The sequence below is a fragment of the Humulus lupulus genome, chromosome 1, assembly GCF_963169125.1.
Source record: "Humulus lupulus chromosome 1, drHumLupu1.1, whole genome shotgun sequence".
NCBI classification, from domain to species: Eukaryota; Viridiplantae; Streptophyta; class Magnoliopsida; order Rosales; family Cannabaceae; genus Humulus; species Humulus lupulus.
The window spans coordinates 297,349,404-297,356,376 of NC_084793.1; the positions used below are offsets into that span (position 1 = coordinate 297,349,404).

The following is a 6,973-nucleotide window of genomic DNA, read 5'->3' on the forward strand; positions in this document are numbered from 1 at the left end:
CGTTTCCCAAAAGAGAAACCTCTCCAAAAATAGGCGTATGCCACTAATTGCGGCGAGCACACGGTATTCTTTAGTAAAAGGCGAAAGAATAGTTCGCTTTGTTCTCACCACGTGGCTGCGTGAGGTTATTGGCGAGAAGCCTTGTGTTCTTATAGTAGTTGTGTTAGTTGGTTTCTATTATCTGTTTTCGATGTGGGATTTGTTCACGAACTTGGTTTCTATTATCGTCTTATAGCTCCTCTCCTCATATACGTACAGACGAATTTAATTGCAAGAAGAAGTCGGAGTCACATATAGAGAGCTTCAACGTAAATATTCATTGTTATTAAAATTTAATATTAATACTTTTCATCCAAATTTCTAACACCTTGTTTTAGTCATCAATTAACCAAGTTTATTATTTAGAACCAAAAAAAAAAACTAAATAAACTTAATATATAATGTTTGATTGGATAATATACTATTTATTTGAAGAGTGAGTATGTCAACAAATTTAAACAAATACCCAGCTAATTATTTGTGATCTAAAATTTTCGAAAAATATCATAAATTGTTGAATATAATTTTATATTTTCCTAACCATTCTTATTTCAATAACAATTACTTTATAAATAAAAATTATAGAAAAATCAAAAATAAAATTTTATTAACTTTGCAAAAAGAAACTATGAAAACCGACACAAAAAGGAGGGGATTTTGATCAGAAGATTGTCTCTATGATATTAGACAACACATCAACTTAAACCACATAAAATGATTTTAAACCATTTATCATATCATGGAATCAATCACTTCAGTTTGTAACTATCCAATTTAGAGATCCTAATTCAATTTCTAAATCACTTTCATGTAAAAAAAAAATCTAAGAAATTTAAACATAAAATTCTCTCTAATTTCAAAACAAAATTGATCATAAACATATTAATAAAAAGCTTATGATGCAAAGAATAAAAACCCTAAAGCTTTCATAATAAATAATAATGATAAAATTGAAATAAACCAATGAAATCAAATACATGTCTCATTAGTTAATCTCATCGTTAGTCATAATTAATAGGTCTTAAATTACAAACTGATTGTATTTTTTGTCAGACAATTCAAGAGAAAATGTTTTTTTTTTGTGTATATAAAATGATTAAAACAACAAAAGGCAATAAGTTTATAGTGGTCAAATCCCTGACATGCATTCACAAAAGAATTTTATTGATATTGACCATTTTTCTCACATTGGGTTGGTAAATACAACCCCACCAATACAACCTTATTCTCAAAAAAATTTGTAGTTGACAAAATCAAGTGTAAACAATTATATATATATATATATATTATTTTATTTTTTTAGTTTAGTAGAAGGATATTCAAATTTAGGACACTTTATTTTACTAGAAAAAATACTACTATGTTATACTTGCAACCAAATCATATATTATTATTGTGGCATATATCATCTTTTTTTTTTTAATAAAAAGACCAATTTATCATTCATATGAATCATGTTGTACTGAGGTCATAATATAAGTTGGTATCACTTCCAATTATGTATACTTATAATCTATCAAAAGTGCATTTTTGGCTAGTTTAAAATTTACATTAGCACACTTTACAAAATAAATTAAAGCAAATAAAAATATTAAACTAAAAATACCCTAATGTTACAATAATGAAACCGAACCCAAATTAAGAAGCTGAAGAAACTAAAATATAGATTTATAAACTTAGCTTCTTGTGGATTAAAAGTAATTGTCATATTTTTCGCATAATGCTAGTGAGAAACTCTCAAAAGTAATAAGTAATGATGACCCAAACAATATTGATATCACATTGACACATTTAATATAAGTTTTTTCAGCTGCTGTCTTCATTTTTTTTATATTTTGTAATACTTAGGTTCTAAAAATTGATTTTATATTAATTAGATCTCTAGCATTTTTAAATTGTAATATTTAGGTCCCTAAATATTATTTTTGTTTCTTTTTTCTTTTAAAATATAAAAAAAATGGTGAATCATTTTTAAAATATTTTGACATTTAATTTATGACAAAAACAAACATAACATGAGAAAAAAATATTTCCACAGCATTTTTAAAAATATTTAATATTTTTATAAATTAAATTAATGTTTTACTAAAAATATATTATTACTTACTAAAAAAATATTCTTACTTACATTTTTGTTTTATAATTAATAGTAATAACTAAATAATCTCGATTATCTTGATATTATCAATTTTTATTATATTTATACTTTTTTATTTTATACATTTTTTTAAAACTTAACAATAGTGTATATAAAGTTATTCATGTTCATGTATATATAATTATTTATAAATTGCATTATAGAAAAAATTTACAAAATAAAAATTAAATATGTACATTATAAATATTGATAATCTCGTGATAGTTCAATTTATAAGTAAGAATTTTTTTTTAATGAAAAATTAATTTAATTTATAAAACTATTAATTTTTTTTTAAATGTCATAAAAATATTTTTTTTATCATGTTTGATATTGTTATAAATAAAGTGGTTCAATATTTTTTAAGATTGATTCACCATTTTTTATATTTTATTTATGTATTTCGAAAGAATAAATAAATAAATAAATAAATATTTAAGGACCTAAATGATACAATCTAAAAATATTAGGGACATAACTAAGACAAAATCAATTTTCAAGACCTAAGTATTATAAAGTATAAAAAATAAAAAATGCAGCTGAAAAAAACCTCACTCCATATCATCCACAACTGCATCAAATAATCATTTTTATTGAACTATAAATCAGAAGATCTTATAGCATGTCGTAAATAAAGTGGTTTGGTTGTAGATTTAGTTGTACGACACCATGGTAAAATTCAAATGTCGGGGACATTACAAAGACAACAAATAACCAATAAATAAAGAATAATTATTAGAACAGTTATAAATAAAATAGAATTAATTTTTAAATATTATTATGAGATAACTAATACATTTCAAGCAATTCCTTCTATAACACTTATTAACACAATAAATGTTATACATATACTTATATATTTTGTAAATTCTTTCACAAAATATATTTTATAATTATTTAACATAATATAATTATCTCATGGTATTATTTCTTAAAATTTGAATATGTAAATAGTAATTTAATATGAATAAAATTAATGTATTATAATATATTCTTTTGTGGCGTGTATTATAATATAATATTTTTTTGAGAGAGTATATTATTATAGTTTTAAAATATACAAGTGTTATACTTGATTTTTGAGGAAAATAATGTTTGCTTGAAAATCTCTGTCGGAAAACAAGTTAGGGTTATTTTGGTCGAGGGACAAAGGATGGGCTCGAAATACAATTGCCATGTCAGCTTGGAGAGTCAAGAAGATCAACTTGAAAGTGTGTCAAAAGGCATCAGAAATGAGGGAGAATCAATATTTAAATAACAATTCCACTTTTATATGAAACTGTTTAGACATTTATTGATATAATAATTTTTTATATTTTGAATTTTGAAATAGTTATCTTGTAACTTCCCCATAATCCATAATCGTGGGAAGAGGATCAAATACAAATCATATACACACAAATTCTTGGACTCAGAAACTCTATGAAATTGTTTCTTATAACAATTGAACCATATAAAAACCACCTTGTGTTCATCTTTTTAATAGTTTAATCTCTTATATATATTGTTACACCTAAATTTCAAAATCATCATAAATGAGCTTCGAAATGTAGGCTCGTAAAGTGTAAGCTCAAAAATGTCAAGTAAGGAATCAACACTTGTATAAATTAATACATTTCCTGATTTGTTCATGTTGGCAATCAAGCACCAGTTAAGAATGTTCGAGCTTAAGCATCAAGCTCAAGAGGATGGATCTTCTCTGGAGTATTTGAGAGCAATTCGAATCTTCATTGCAAACTCGAAAAGGTTGATCTCTGAGGGTTAAGCTCGATGATATTGCTAGCTAAGGGTGAGGCTAACCAGAATAACGAGTTCGTGATGTTGGTCGATCTCGAAAGTGTGTAAACTGTATGTTCGAGGTCGGTAACCTAGTTTGAACGCAGTGGCTGTTAGGAAATCCCTATTCCTTGGGGATTTATTGTTATCTGATAATAAATCTCGATTGTCATGGGATATTGCATGATTAATATATTTAATTATATGTATTTCAAATTTGAATTGTAACTTCCCGAAATAAAAATGAATATATTTTGTTAACCAGTCTATAAATAAACTGGAGAATTTCATTTGTAGATACACACAATTGGGTACTGAGAATACTCTGCTAAATTGTTTTGTAAAAACTTTAAGATAATATTACCACTCAATAATATTGATTCGTGGACTAGGCAGATTTTAACTGTTGAATCACTTAAAATCCAGATTGTTCTTATTTATTTTCTTAATTCTGTATTTAGTGCTCTGCAGATTTAAGTTAACAAAAATAGCGTCAACATATATTATATATATTAGTTGACGTAAGATTGCATCATTAATAAGTTATATAAATTAAATAAATATAGGATTATTTTAGAAATTGTTTAATATATAAAATTAAATATTTATGTTAAAATGAATAACTATCAATTTTGATAAAAAAATAATATTCTGCTTTTTATCTTATTGGAATACAGAACAGATAAATAAAATATGACATCACCATGAATTTGAAAAGGGAAATTTCAATTTGTATGCTTGACAATTTTTATAATTACAAAAAAATGTTATGCATATTAAAATTTTCAAAATAATACAATTTTTTTGCACTTTACCCAAAATGCCCTTTCTACTTCCTCATCACTTTTCACTTCTCATTTCTCTCTTCTCTCTTCCCTCTCTCTCTCTCTTATTTCACTCTCTCTCACCTCACAACACCACCACCACACTAAATATTATATTTCGAACAGATTTGGACATGAATTTTGGATTTGTTTTGCGATTTTTTTTCAGATCTGAAACTCTGAAATCTGTAGAAAATCGACATTGCTTGATGGTGCTCGATGCCAGCTCAATAAGACCTTCAAAATCATAATTTTTCATGAAAAAATGACTTTGCTCGATGGTGGTTCGATGGTAGCTCGATAGTGGCTCGATGGTGCTCGATGCCAGCTCGATGAGACTTTCAAAATCATGATTTTTCATGAAAAAAATGACTTTGCTCGATAGTGGTTCGATGGTAGCTCGATAGTGGCTCGATGGTGCTTGATGTAATTCTTGTAAGAGACATAATTTTTCACTCGGGTGTCCGTTGGGGGTGATTTTTTTTTTTATTTTGGGTATTTTTTCATGATCTACACGTTTGGCATATTCATATGCACATTTGTGAAGTGTAACACTTGTAAAAAATACAAAAGTGCAAACATACCTCATGTTTAAGACATCTTTTGGTATATTTTTAAGTTTTAAACTTTCTAAATGTGCATATGAGTATATTAAACATGTTATCTTGAAAAAATACCCAAAATAAAAAAAAATCACTCCAAACGGACACCCGAGTGAAAAATTATGTCTCTTGCAAGAATTACATCGAACACCATTGAGCTACCATTGAACCACCATCGAGCAAAGTCATTTTTTCATGAAAAATCATGATTTTGAAGGTCTCATCGAGCTGGCATCGAGCACTATCGAGAAACCATTCGCTGGGGCCTTCAAGATCGAGATTTTCATGAAAAATGACTTTGCTCGATAGTGGTTCGATTATGGCTCGATGTGATTATTGCAAGAGACATAATTTTTCACTCGGGTGTCCATTTGGGGTGATTTTTTTTTATTTTGGGTATTTTTTCAAGATCTACATGTTTAACATAGTCATATGCACATTTGGAAAGTTTAAAACTTAAAAATATACCAAAATATGTCTTAAACATGAGGTATATTTGCACTTTTGTATTTTTTACAAGTGTTACACTTCACAAATGTGCATATAAACATGTCAAACGTGTAGATCTTGAAAAAATACCAAAAACAAAAAAAATGCCTCAAACGGACACCCGAGTGAAAAATTGTCTCTTGCAAGAATTGCATCGAGCCACTATCGAGCTACCATCGAACCACCATCGAGCAAAGTCATTTTTTCATGAAAAATCATGATTTTGAAGGTCTCATCGAGTTGGCATCGAGCACCATCGAACCACCATCGAGCAAGGTTGATTTTCTACAGATTTCAGAATTTCAGATCTGAAAAAAATCGCAAAAAAAACTCAAAAATCATGTTCAGATCCGTTCGAAATACAATATTTAGTGTGGTGGTGGTACTGTGAGGTGAGAGAGAGTGAAATAAGAGAGAGGGAAGAGAGAAGAGAGAAATGAGAAGTGAAAAGTGAAAGGAAATGGAAATGGCATTTTGGGTAAAGTGCCAAAAAAATAGCATTATTTTAAAATTTTTAATATATCTAGCATTATTTTGTAATTATAGAAATTATCATGCATACAAATTAAAATTTTCCTTTGAAAATGACAACTTCATAATTTAAAACAGGAAATACTGTAGTATTTGTTTTTAAATACTCCAAAGTCTCTAATCTAATAACTTGGTGATACGAATAAATCCATTTTGATCATAAATGAATTGGAAATTTCCTCTCCTAATGATTGAATTTGAAGCATAAAAACCCAATACAATAAGCATCAATTTTCCATGAATCGACTCAATTGATTTATTGACCAAACAAGGAGACCATAAATCAGAACAATTCAATTCATCCTACTTTAACAAACCCATGCACCAAATAATATCAAAACTGTTAAAAGGAAAATTAAAAAAAAAAAACCATATATTTCAAACCCCATCAATTTCAAAAAGAAAATCAAACAAAAATGATTTTATTCTCTTGTTTATGGATTCTTGTCATTTCACCAAGATTATGGTCCTTAATTTATTTGCATTTTAGTCATTTTAAACATATTTGGCAAAACTTATAAGGGAAATTTCACTTTTTATACATACTAATATGTACAATTACAAAAAAATCTTAG

At 27.1% G+C, this 6,973-nt stretch overlaps 1 non-coding gene across 1 annotated transcript; it reads right to left on the bottom strand.

Annotated features, from left to right (window-relative positions):
- LOC133813384 (U5 spliceosomal RNA) lies at positions 1–117 on the bottom strand. The gene has a single exon (XR_009884399.1). It is a non-coding gene; the product is annotated as a U5 spliceosomal RNA (small nuclear RNA).
- Positions 118–6,973: the final 6,856 nt, after the last annotated feature.